Consider the following 14,756-nt stretch of genomic DNA (forward strand, 5'->3'; position numbering starts at 1 on the left):
TCCAAGACTTAACTTTTCATGAACGTACATTTCTAGCTTTCTGCCACATATTTCCCATATACTGTGCCTTATCTCTTCTATAGCAACAAGTGTTGTAAGAACTTATTGTGGTTTACCAGATGTTCTGCCAAAGGTATTATCAATATATTTGGCTACCAAACTGCAAACTAGTGTCAAAATTTATGTTGGCATTCAAAGTCACTTGTACTTTATCCCACTCTGCTTAGTCTACTTTGTTTTCTTCTGCTCTTCCAAAATACGTCATCTGTTTACCCCGACCAGAATTGTCATTGTCTCCCAAGCATACCGTACACATTTCCATCTTTCCAATTTGCTGCAGTTCTTCTTTCATTATTATGTTTAATTCATTAGCCAACTCATTCATGGAAATTTGTCTACCTACCCTAGTCCTTGATAATTTAATGCCATTCCAAGAAACAAAGTTATGTGCAAAGAGGAATGGCTTAAAGATATACAATTCTAGGTTTAACTTAACAGCTTATCTAGATATGTGTCCTTGGATACATTTCCTAATCTCTATGAGCCTCATTACTTATGTGTATAAAGAAGATCAAATAAGAAAATATGAGTAAAGTGCCTGACTTAAGATAAATATTAGTAGCACTTATTTTTATTACTTTAGACAATTTTTAATGATGTATTTTTTAATTTATTTTCTTCTGTCTTCACAATTATGTATTCAAATATGTGAACAAAAACACTGTAATATAAAGCAACTAAAGAAGCCTCCACATAAAATTAATACTTTGTAAATGTTATTTCTGTTTTACTCACCTGTTTGCATGACCAGTATCTTACAAATGTAAATGTTCCATGAGTTTATTATTTATTTTTGTGGTCATAATGGGTCAAGGCTTTACTGGGATATGCAATCACAGGGTTACAAAACTGAGAAGAAAAGAGAAAAGTAGGCTAGGAAGCAGGGAAAGAAAATGCAAGGTAGTGCATTTCTAAGTTGTTAACAGACTAACAATAAGATACAGTTTGTAGTTGAACTACGAGAATGTCTTCCAAACAACCACTGTTTCTCAGATCTGTTCATTCAGGAGATAAAAGGAAAGGAATTATCTTCCAACACATCTCGTCTTCTGTTTCTCAGAGGTCCGAGTTTGCACTAATGTACATTATTTCTCTGTCACTCCAAAATTCTGTTAACCAATTCTGCTTGTCCTTTTAGTAGCCCCAGACTCTAGTTCAGTGGAACTGTAACAACGTCTACTGGCAAAAGTGCCCCTCTACTAGAACCTAGTATCTCTTGCTCAAGTATTCCTTTAGTTGTAGAGAAGTAAAGCACTCCTTCATAAGTGAGTAATGCTGAGAAAGGCTAAACCTAAATCTATCTTTTATTTCCCTAGCTCATGAATTCTAATAATTGGGGATGTGGCATTAAATACCAGCATTGTTTCAATGCATATACTATACCTTGGAGGAACGTGCTCCACCATGCACGGTGCTGTGTGCAAAGCTGGTGCTTTATCCAAACCCATAACATGTTGTTTTACTATTCTTCAGGCCAGATGTTTACAGGTGATATTATAAGACCAATGAATCTTGTATTCAAAAGCCCATTGTAATACTTGTCTCACCATAAAAGACGTTCCTTTTACCAAGGAAATTTTTTCAGTCATAATTTTGTCAATCATACTGTATAAATGGATTAGGAATTCCCTAGACCATTAGATGATGTTGAGGGGCAAAATAGGTAAACCTAAGTCCAGAGTATGTGTCTATTTCAGAAAAGATGCATTTCAGTCTCCTGCAACATAGAAGGGGACCTATGTAATCCACTCTCACCAGCTGCTTAGCTTGTCTTCCCCAATTAATTGTGCAATATTAGGAATTCACAGTGATTTATCTAGATCAGCCTTATTGAGGGAAGGCTCATATTTTCAGGCTTGGGCATAGCTTCCATCCTTGCTACCTTGATGATCTCTTTGTGGGCCCATGGTAGGAACATTGGGATAGCTGATGTCCATGGTACAAGTAACTCTGTCTACCTGATTGTTGAAAGCCTCCTCTGTAATAGATGCTATCTGCTGAACATTCAAGAAAGATCCTTACTTTATGATCACTCCAATGGCTCTATTGACATAAGGTGACTCCAGATCTCTTTGCCACTGATCTTTCCCTATTGTTCCTTTTAGGCTTCTCCCCAGCCAGCAAAGCTATTTGCCTGTTCCCAGAAGTCCATGTATAATTTAGACCATCTCTGTCTTCATTAAAAACTGAGCATCCAAGTGTACTGTTCACAGCTTTGACTATGAGAAATATTTTCTTTCATCACTATCTTGGTTAGCACCAGTGTACCATGCCAACACTTTCCTAAACTATGAATGAATTCTTTCTTTTTCATAAATTTACTGTGAGGAACCCCATTTGAGTTGAGGAATGTACTTACTAGTGCCTTTTAGACCTATTTGAGCCTGTTCTGAAGGCAGTGCTTCCTTTTAAAAATTGCATTCTATGATAACTGGGTGCTATGCCTACTTCACATTACTATCCAATGGATTTAATAACACCAAAGAGTTTTCAGACTCTGGAAATTCATGGTAATATCCTCAGTTACCACGTGAGCCCAATAGTGTTACAAGAGCTATTTTTTCAGAGAGCAAATCTTATTTGCAAAGGGTAGTCTTGCTACAGAACTTTAGAAGTCTGAGCCATGGTTTTACCACTGAGACTTGCAAGTTCTCTTCTCCACATTCTTATCCACCATGGATACTCCAGAACTAATTTTCAGTCATATGGCACAAATGGCAGGGAAACTTACCCAACAACTGGGACTTGCATACACTATCCCCATTAGAAACCAATAACCTTATGAACCAACCAACAAATAGATTTGAATCATATACTTATGTACCTTAAAAATCCAAAGGAACCTAATAAATTCTGTGCCTCATTTTCATTGGTTGGTTGTGTGAGGGGCAGTGACTTTCTCTCTATATGGAGAAGTTCCCGCACTATACTCTAGACCATGAGATTATTGAAAAGTCTACAGATACAGAAGATCCTCGAAACCTCATAGGGATTTATTTCTCAGCTTCTAGCATACATGTGTTTTACTAGGTTATCTAGAATACTCATCACTTCTTACTCACTGAATCCAGTTAGCATGACAATATATATTATCAATAGAATGGATAGGTTTGGTGCCTTGTGGAATGTCAGGACAATCAAGGTTTTTGCAGACTATATCAGGACACAGAATATAGTTACATTATAACTAGAGCTCTGAGATTATGAAAGTGCACTGCCACCTTTGTTATATAAAGAAAAACTCCTTTTGTTCTTTCTTGATAATTTCCTGATAATGAGAATTGAGGAAAAAGCAATTGTCAAGTCAATAGCTGGATATTAATGCCCCAGGCAACTGTGAGAGTCTTCCCATACCTGGGAGCACCACCTCAGGCTGGTTCCATGCCTGAGGGGACACAATCTTTCTCCTTCCAAACTTTCAAGCTTCTGTTTCTTCTGGCCAACTCTAGTCACCCTTCAGAGAGGAACTACAAAATACAAATTGTGTAATTTTGGTGCTTCTGCATATGACTTAAACTCTCTGCTACTGACGTTTAAAACTAACATTGCACAAAATAAAGATGAGGAGTAAAATTCATGCTAGTAGTTTAAAGTTTTAATTTTTCTTTATTAGAATGACTTGAAATAACAAATAAAAAGCACCATGACAAATCAAAGTTCTGTGGAAGAAAAGAAAAAGCTTTATGCGTACCTTTTACAACCCTTTTTCCTGCTCTTTGAACAAGAGGCTCTGCATCTTCACTTTGCATTGTGCTTCACAAACTGTGTAGACAGCCCTGCCTCCAGGAGATTCTGATACATGCAACAATTTGAGAACCACTGTTCTAATACATTAAGGAATCAGAGAGAGCCTTGCCAGCTCTCAGTATATCTCAATTATATATTTATATTAGATAAATATAGATATTAATATATATAATATGTATATTACTATATAAATATATATATATAAACACTGTATACAAAAATAAACTCAAAATGGATTAAAGAAATAAATGTAAGACCAGACACTATAAAATTCTTAGAAGAAAACTTAGGCATACCATTCTATGACATAAATTACAGCAAGATACTTTTCTACTCACCTCCTAGAGAAATGGAAATAAAAACCAAATTAAACAAGTGGGACCTAATGAAACTTAAAAGCTTTGGCACAGCAAAGGGAACCATAAACAAGATGAAAAGACAACCCTCAGAATGGGAGAAAGTATTTGCAAACGTGCAAATGAAGCAACTGACAAAGGATTAATCTCCAAAATACACAAGCAGCTCATGCAGCTCAATATCAAAAAAAAAAAAAAAAATCCAATACAGAAATGGGCAGAAGACCTAAACAGACATTTCTCCAAAGAAGGCATACAGATTGCCAACAAACACATTCAAGGATGCACAACATCACTAATCATTAGAGAAATGCAAATCAAAACTACAATGTGTTATCACCTCACAGCAGTCAGAATGGCAATCACAAAAAGAAATATACAAACAATAAATGATGGAGAGCTTGTGGAGAAAAGGGAACATTCTTGCACTGTTGGTGAGAATGTAAATTGATACAGCAACTATGGAAAACAGTATGGAGGTTCCTTAAAAACTTAAAAATAGAACTACCATATGACTCAGCAATCCCACTGCTGGCCATATACCCTGAGAAAACCATAATTCAAAGAGTCTTGTACCACAATGTTCATTGCAGCTCTATTTACAATAACCAGGACAAGGAAGCAACCTAAGTGCCCATTGACAGATGAATGGATAAAGAAGATGTGGTATATATACACAATGGAATGTTACTCAGCTTTAAAAGGAAATGAAATTGAGTTATTTGTAGTGAGGTGGATGTACCTAGAGTCTGTCATGCAGAGTGAAGTAAGTCAGAAAGAGAAAAACAAATACCGTATGCTAACATATATACATACATATATATATATATATATATATATATATATATATGGAATAAAAAAAAATGGTTCTGAAGAACCTAGGGGCAGGACAGGAATAAAGATGCAGATAGAGAATGGACTTGACACGGGGAGGGTGAAGTGTAAGATGGGACGAAGTGAGAGAGTGATATGGACATATATACACTACCAAATGTATATCTATCCCATTAGATAGCTAGTGGGAAGCAGCTGCATAGCACAGGGAGATGAGCTCGATGCTTTGTGTCCACCTAGAGTTATGGGATAAGGAGGGTGGGAGGGAGACGCGAGAGGGAGGGGTTATGGGGATATATGTATAGGTATAGCTGACTCACTTTGTTATACAGCAGAAACTAACACAACATTGTAAAGCAATTATACTCCAATAAAGATGTTTTAAAAAAGAAATAATAAAACTGGCAAACATTCACTTTAGTCTGGCGGATTTTGATCCAAGAAGTCTTAAAGAAATTCAATTGTATGTCATTTCCTAGGCACTGATAACAAAATTGACAAGAAAAAGAAGAGTTGAATACACTGACAACTCTTTGAAAACATTTATTTTCCTTGTTTTCTTTTCTGAATTATATATATATATATATATATATATATATATATATATATATATATATATATGTATGTATATATGTATATGTTATATATACACATAGAGATAAATTGGATTATTGAAATGTGTTTTTAGACAGTGATTGCTTCATATTTGTTTTCCTGCCTTTAGAAAATGTCTTGGGAAAGATAAAAAGATGTATGTAAATAAGCAATATAGTCTGTGAAAAACATTTTTTTTTTTTTATTTCTGAAGGAGTAAAGAAAGGAAAGCAGGTAGTTCAGGGGAAATTCAGTGAAAATTGTGCTTTCTACTTAGCATTCTTTCCTGATTTTGAGGATTCAGATCCTTTAGATAGATTAAAGAGTAATAGTTCTGTAGCCTTTAAAAGACATGACAGAAAAATATATATATCAATCTTCAAGTATTCATAAAGCCAATCAATAGAATATTAATAGTATATTTGCCCTGAATTAATATGAGAAAATTACAAGAAAGCCAATTTTACTTCAAAATGAGGATGGTGTTCTGACAGAGCTATTCAACAATGATATGAGCTTTTTTCTAAGGTAGTGGATTTCCCATCACTGAAAATAGTCACTGGGTAAACATTGCACAGAAGTACATACCGTGAACATTAATTTAAGTGACTTCAAACATCGTTTCCAATTTGAGATTATATGAAGTTGCAGAAATTCCCATTTTTAACCCTGCTAGATAATGAGTATTAGACCAGATGACATCAACATTTCTTTAGTACTCTCCAAATCTATGATTCTATGAGAAACATTTCCTTGTCTTGGGAATTGTTATTCCAGAGAGAAAAAAGTGTGTGTCTCCTAATTCAAACTCCTCTTTGGCCTCCTTTATTCTATTTGCGTTTTCAACTATTGGATTCCATTAAATCTTTCATCTTTTTCTCTCTTGCCATAAAAATTATATATTTCTCTTTAAACATCATATTGTCCTCCTTATTGGAAAATAAATTTCTTAGAAGCTGGAACTTTTCTTTTTTCTTTTTCTTTTGGCTCTGTATTCCTAGTATTAAGAACATACGAGACATAGAAAAAGCACTCAATAAAAGTTTATTGACTGAATAATCAGCAAAGAAAATAGGGAAGATAAAGAGATACGAACATGAATACAACTACAAATAAGAGCCTGAAAGGAAGGGAAATTCTGATGCAGAACAGTTAATGGCAAATGCTTATATAATATTTGCTATGTGTCAGTTACTTTTCTAAGAACAGTAAATGTATTTAATCTTCACAGTTAATCCTCAGAACAGTGCTTTAAGGTGAATACTATTTTTATCCACATTTACAGATAAGGAACCAAGTTCCTAACACACAGCCAGTGGGTAACAGCATTGGGATCTAAATCTTGGCCAACTCTCCAAGTCAATGGTAATCTATTGACTCTCTATTGTCACCAAGCCATATCATGGAACCCAGTTATACCAAGAAAGAATTGGAAATAAGATCTAAGTTAGCACTCAAGAATCAGGGTGCAAGCATGTTGCATAGATCAAAGTAAACCAGTAAGTCCAAACTAGATGGGCAGAGGAGAACGAGAAGGGGAAATTAATGGAAGGATGGATAGACCAGGTAATATAACAGGATGAAAGACTGAATTCCTACTCTCAGCCATATCTTGACTAATGGTATGACTATGTATGAGCCCCTCTGAGCCTCAGAATTCCTATCTGTAAAATAACAAGGTGTTATTATCTCCTATTGAATCCCTTCCTTTTGAACTCTCAGGTAGTGCTCAAGAGCTCAGGCAGCAACTTTGACACAGGCATTAAAAATTCACAGAAGCCAAATAATAAAAAGCCAAAGAAAATTGGTTTTAACCTGAATGGGTCTTGACAGCAAAATCTGTGCAGCAACATTAAGGTAAGTGTTATTCTTAGCCATTGATAATTGGAAGAAGTGCCTCTCCCTGCTGTGTATTTTTTGAAAGTTTAAATCATAGAGGCAGTGGAAAAAGTATATATAAAGAGAAGTTGATCCTGAGGGTAGACCACTTTCTCCTGTCCCCGATGCTCCTTGGCTCATAAGAAACCTAATATTTTTAAAGGAATCATTCTATAAAATAAAAAGCCTAGATTTGATCACTTAAAAGATTGGGAATAATTACCATGTTTTCTTAGGTTTATGTGAGAGTTTTAAACATAACTATATTTAAATTTCTCTTGTGATATGTGTCATTTTCCTAGGGCTGCCATAAAAAGTACCCAAAACCGGGTAGCTTCTAACAATAGAAATTTATTCTCTTGCAGTTCTACAGGCTAAAAGTCTGAAGTCAAGATATTGGCAGGGCCAGGCTCTCTAATTTTATATGGTTGTATAAAGTTAAGTACAGTGGATATACCATAATTTGCTTAAACAATCACCAATTGTACAATTAGCCCATTTTCTACTGTTCACTGTTTTTTTTTTTCTGATAAATTTCTTTTTTAACATCTTCATTGGAGTATAATTGTTTTACAATGTTGTGTTAGTTGCTTCTGTATAACAAAGTGAATCAGCTATGTGTATACATAGATCCCCATATCTCCTCCCTCTTGAGTCTCCCTCTGACCCTCCTTATCCCATCCTTCTAGGTGGATAGAAAGCACCCAGCTGATCTCCCTGTGCTATGCGACTGCTTCCCACTAGCTATCTATTTTATATTTGGTAGTGTATATTTGTCCATGCCACTCTCTCACTTCGTCCCAGTTTACACTTCCCCCTCTTGTGTCCTCAAGTCCATTCTTTACACCTGCGTCTTTATTCCTGTACTGCCCCTAGGTTCTTCAGAACCTTTTTTTGTTTTGTTTCTTTTTTTGTTTGTTTGTTTCCATATATATGTATAAGCATACAGTATTTGTTTTTCTCTTTCTAACTTACTTTGTATGACAGACTCTATGTACATACACCTCACTACATATAACTCAGTTTCATTTCTTTTATGGCTGAGTAATAGTCCCTTGTGTATATGTGCCACATCTTCTTTATCTATTCATCTGTCAGTGAATAATTAGGTTGCTTCCATGTCCTGGCTATTGTAAATAGAGCTACAATGAACATTTTGGTACATGACTCTTTGTGAATTATGGTTTTCTCAGGGTATATGTACAGTAGGGGGATTGCTGGATCGTATGGTAGTTCTATTTTTAGTTTTTTTAAGGAGCACCCATACTGTTCTCCATAGTGGCTGAATCAATTTACATTCCCACCAACAGTGCAAGAGGGTTCCCTTTTCTCCACACCCTCTCCAACATTTATTGTTTGTACAATTTTTGATGATGGCCATTCTGACTGGTGTGAGGTGATACCTCACTGTAGTTTTGATTTTCATTTCTCTAATGATTAATGATGTTGAACATCCTTTCATGTGTTTGTTGGCAATCTGTATATCTTCTTTGGAGAAATGTCTATTTAGGTCTTCCGCTCATTTTTGGATTGGGTTGTGTGTTTGTTTGTTTTTTTTTGATATTGAGCTGCATGAGCTGTTTATATATTTTGGGGATTAATCCTTTGTCAGTTTCTTCATTCGCAAATATTTTCTCCCATTCTGAGGGTTGTCTTTTCATCTTGTTTGTGGTTTCCTTTGCTGTGCAAAAGCTTTTAAGTTTCATTAGGTTCCATTTGTTTATTTTTGGTTTTATTTCCATTTCTCTAGGAGGTGGGTCAAAAAGGATCTTGCTGTGATTTATGTCATAGAGTGTTCTGCCAATGTTTTCCTCTAAGAGTTTTATAGTGTCTGGTCTTACATTTAGGTTTTTAATATATTTTGGGTTTATTTTTGTAATGGTGTTAGGGAGTGTTCTAATTTCATTCTTTTACATGTAGCTGTCCTGTTTTCCCAGCACCACTTATTGAAGAGGCTGCCTTTTCTCCATTGTATATTCTTGCCTCCTTTATCAAAGATAAGGTGACCATATGTGCGTGGGTTTATCTCTGGGCTTTCTATCCTGTTCCATTGATCTATGTTTCTGTTTTTTGTGTCAGTACTATACTGTCTTGATTACTGTAGCTTTGTAGTATAGTCTGAACTCAGGGAACCTGATTGCTCCAGCTCCATATTTCTTTCTCAAGATTGATTTGGTTATTCGGGATCTTTTGTGTTTCCATACAAATTGTAAAATTTTTTGTTCTAGTTCTGTGAAATATTGTTCACTGTGTTATTTTAATTATTACTCAATTTTTGAGAGGGAGAAATTTATTTATTTATTAGCTTTTTATATTTTTTACTATTTTAAGTAATGCTGTACTGAATAATTGTGTGTATATATATATACATGTATACACATGTGTATATATGTGTGTATATATATGTGTGTGTGTGTATATATATATATATATATATATAACTTTTTCTTCATATATGTATGGAAAAATTCCTAGAACTGGAGTTCTTGGGTTAAATTGTTATGATGCACAATGACAAATCACTTTTCAAAGGTAGCATATCAACTTGTGGTTTCGGAAGTACTGTTCATAATTGTTTTGAAATCCCTGCAACCTTAATAGTATAAAGTGCTTTATTGTTTTCATTTTTATTTTCACTTTTTGATTACTAATGAAACTTTTTCTACACTAGAAGTTTGTCCTTTAAATAATTACTATAGAAAATCTTATAGTAAAGTAGGAAAAGTGAACAAACAACTCCTATTTGGTCTGCCTAATGAAAATGAGTTTTTATTTGGCTTAATACATATATACAAGTAAAAGACAAGTTTCAGTCATCAAAGAGATGATGGTACAGGTAGGAGGAAATGTAGCCACTATACAAGGGTTGCAATCTAGCTCTTTCTTGAAGAAGGATTTTATTCTAACCTTCATGTACAATAATGACATTGATATTCAATATAATTTGATTAGATTCTATGAAGAATCTCTATCCAGGAAGACGATACCATATGAGTTTGAGGAAGAGGAGGTAAAGCTTTCTTCATTATTTAATCTTGTGTCAGTATTCCTTTTATCTTTGTCTCTCTCATTTCACATGGCCTTTTCCCCCCTGTGTCTCCTCTGTCTTCTCATGGGTTTCTCCCAACTGTATGACTGCATCTCTCCTAGTTTTTTCTTCTAAGCACCCCACCATTGGATTAGAGTCCATTCCAATCCAGTAAGACCTTATTTTAAATAATTACATCAGTAATGATGCCCCATTTCCTAATAAGGTTACATTCTGAGGTTCCAAGTGAACTTGAAGTTTTGGGGAACACTATTCAATTCAGTACATGTTGTAACAGAAAAGACACTGCTTCAGGAGTCAAGAGATGCATGTTTCAATCTTACTCCTGACAATAGTAGAACCATACATGTATCAGAAGCTATCAAAGCTTTGCTGGCATAGAATGCTGATGGAATTATAACTTTATAATCCTACAACTTTAGACCAAAAATTTACATTTTTCATACTTAGATAATAAGCCTCAACCAGAAGATGTAAGCAATTCCTAGGCTTTCCTTTCAGTTTTCCATTTATTTGACAGTATGAGCCTCCTAAGTATTCATCTTCTTAACCAATAACTTTTTAAATGGCAATTAAGTAAATTCCATACCCTCTGGTGATTTGAAATCAAGCCACAGATTCTATACTGGTCTGGCAAAGGATTAACCTTCTCACCATAATGCTTAAAACAGTGATCAGGAGGTTCCTCTAACTGACCACTAGTTGCAAAGTGCAAGATGGTGAGACATAGGTTTTATCTCAATAGATTTTCATAGCAGTGAGTTTTCCTTGAGTTAACCATAATAAATAGATAATGTGTTGTGAACAACATTAAAGTTTATGTTAAACTTACTTGATCATTAATAAAATATTTAACTACATTTTAATATCCATATTTTAAACTAAACCAATAACTAAAATGTGACAATTGAAGGAATTGACTTATATTTTCCTTGACTTGATGTTACCATTATTGTTATCTAACTTTTTAAATGGTGTAAAAAATAAATTTCTAATGGAATATCAAATGAATTACTGCTATTTGATATATTAGCAACAATAAGATGAGGGAAAAACAATAATAGGATTAAGAGACAGAGAAAAATGAATATTAGAAAATACATTTATGTCAAATTCAGGAAATAATAATTAAAAATGGTAATGTCTGTCTACTTAGAATAAAAAAAAAACAATTTTTATAGCTAGAAAAATTATTTAAAATATTATGAAGTAGCAAAAATAGTACACTTTAGTCTTCATTTATGTAATTAATATAGATTATTGTCTTATGTTGTGTCTTATGCAGTGGCAACTTAAATTTGGTGGTAAAATCTTTAAAATGAACATTTCAATCTATGTGTAAAAGATGTATGTAAAAAAAAAAGATGTATGTACACAGATATTCCCATTTAATGGAGAGACTGTTCAAGTTTTACAATAAACTTATTCCATTATATGGTCTAAATTACACTTTCAGTATTAATTTCTATGACTTTTTCTGTGTTCATTGTCAATCAAGTTGACATACCAAACATGGCACCTCATACAATATTATGTGCCTTTGTTTATTTGGTCTCCCCTGGTCAGAATACATGTCTTTCTGTTTCTCTTTTTCTAATTTATACTCCTACCTAATATTCTAGGTCCATTTGAAAAACAAGCTTTTACAGACAGGATGACAGTTATTTTCTAGGCTTCGCACATTGTCTAGGTGTCCCATGTGTGGTAAGATTTTTGATGCACATCCATTTCGTTCTCCTCACTACAATTATACAGGACAAAATATTAGGTGTTCAATAATTCTGTGTAGAATGAATAATTGAATAAACTTAAAATAAAGGTATTGTACCAAAAGTAAACAGGCCAAAAAGTTTTGATGCTTCTCATTACTTGATCTTCTCAGGCAACAAGGAATTAGCTAAGGTATAAGGAAACTAGTGTGAATTGGTTATTTTTCTTCTTCAGTGAATAAAAGATAATGAAACTAAAATAGTTTCCAGAAGCTGGATTGCAAATAACACAGGAATATTAGGCGAGATATCATTCAAAGAGACTTGATGGAGAAATAAAGAAAAAAGAGCTAAGGGACCTTTAGATCTCCAACGTATATAAAGAAAAAAAGACAATATAATCTATGCATCAGTGTGATAGATTCAGTAATATCTGATACTGTCTTCTAATGCCCAGTTTATTTATAGCAATATCTGCAAACAACATTGCTTGTTTCCAAAAGATGTAGTATAATTTATAAAGATACAAAATTATAAGAATATAATCTAAATTAGGTGCAAGAATAAAAGAAGAAAAAAGAAAATCTGCTGTAGTGATATTAAATGAAGTTATTGTCAGAACTGTCTGAAAAAGAAATCAAACTATAAAGGGTTATAACCTTCCTTTCAGCTAGATTTCAATTTAACTCTAAGTTTTCTAGAGGCCAAATAAAAAGAGAAATCTGATCAATTTCATAATTTACAACATCCATGATAAAAGCAAACCAATTTACTCAGGAGAAGTGCAATTATTCCTGCTACTAAAACCTAAAATAAATTTCTCCCAAGGGTCATCATAAAGAGGACACTGTAAAATATAATGAAATATGCCTCGAACAATATCTTTATGATAGACACTGTTGACAGTTTCATAGAGCTGCTTTTTTATGGTACCCCTCACTATATACTGATGGTCTAGCTATATAATTCTCTGTGTAGTTTAATAGATGCATAGATTTTTGAGTAACTGGAATAATAGATGGACAAAAAGTCCTTTAAAGATTCTTCAAAAACTTCTTTATCTTATTGTAGTTCTTTAGAGAAATTTGGTGGCACTAAATCTCAGGGCACACAGTTCATTCATTAAGTAAATAGGTATTGGACATCTATAGTTTACACAGCACTGTATTAGACACAGAGGAAACACAGGGGGCGAAAAAGAAACCTTCATGAAATCAGCTATTATGTGATGTCATTAAAAGGTAAAGAAAATAACCAATGACCTAAAAGTAAAGTTGACTGCTTTTGTGAAAGCTGAAGGCACTTCAAGCCTTGGATTCAATTCTAAGGATACTCTCATAACATAGGTCAAGTGTCTCTTCAGAAAACAGGTTTGAATCTGCTCTGACATACAGATTAATGGGCACTTGCTGACTCTTCTGCTAGGTTTTAGCACAGTCACAATGCCCTTTGGGGAAGAGATCTAGTCCCACTCTACTTCAGGTTTACCCTAAAATAACCATCCTATTGAGATTTCTGCCACAACTGTGGCTTTAAAGTTACCATCTGAGAAGCCATAGTTATATATTCCGTGGAGTTGTCTCAGGAGACATAGAAGAAGGTGGAACACAAGTGAAGGCCAACAGTCAAATCTCTGTCTTCTCTAACCATTTATCAGACACAGAAGACTTTGTGATGAAATGTAAGAAGATTTTTGACAAGTAGTTTTTAAAAAGTGTTTGAAAAACACTGCACTGCTCTGTACTATTTCCAAAATCTATTCTTCTCTACAAAGATCAATATATCTATTCAACAAATAAGTACTGCTCACCTGCTATGTCCAGAATCTAGATATGAAAGGTTAAATGTCATAGTCTTTTTCTCAAGGAACTTAAGGCTTGTGATCATATTCCTAAGTGCACCAAAGATTAGGTAGCAGTTTGGTAACTGCTGTGTCATAGATGTAAACAGCATGCACTGTGCATGCATAGAAGGTGAGGCAGCCAAATGAAATGGGAGTGAACAGAGAGCACCGGATGTATATATCCTATCCATATTTAATTTTTGAATTGAATCTTGAAAAATGACACAAATTAGGAAAACAAGGTGGCTAACAGTCATTTTAAGCAATGGAGTGAGGATAAGGCAAAATGAAGGAAGAATAATTTTGTGGCTGGTGTGCCAATAAGTTTGGAGATGAAGTGTTAGAATCAGGAAGAGGTCAGATCGTGAAGAACCAGTGTGTTTAACCAAAAGATTTGAACAACAACAACAACAAAAAAAAACCAAAATGAAACAAAAACTTTAGAGTAGTGTCATGAGCACATTGAAGTTTAGAAATATCCTCTAGTATCAGTACGGAAGGTCCACTAGAGAAGCTAAGGGTAGAATCAGGCAGAGTAACTAAGTGGGTATGGCAGCAATCTGCAAGAAAACAAATGGGACTCTGAATTAAGCCCAAGAAACTGTCATGTGAGGAGGGAGGTTTGAGAGATAATAAAAGGGTGAAACATATGGGATTTTGTGATACCTATGGCCTACCTCTTCTAT

At 34.3% G+C, this 14,756-nt stretch overlaps 1 protein-coding gene across 2 annotated transcripts in view; it reads left to right on the forward strand.

Moving 5' to 3' along the window:
• KLHL1 (kelch like family member 1) overlaps positions 1–14,756 on the forward strand; it is a gene marked incomplete at both ends in the record, with an annotated part of 395,165 nt that overhangs the window by 232,309 nt on the left and 148,100 nt on the right. The gene's annotated exons all lie outside the window — the stretch shown is intronic.

This window comes from Hyperoodon ampullatus (assembly GCF_949752795.1).
Source record: "Hyperoodon ampullatus genome assembly, chromosome: 16".
Classification (NCBI taxonomy): Eukaryota; Metazoa; Chordata; class Mammalia; order Artiodactyla; family Ziphiidae; genus Hyperoodon; species Hyperoodon ampullatus.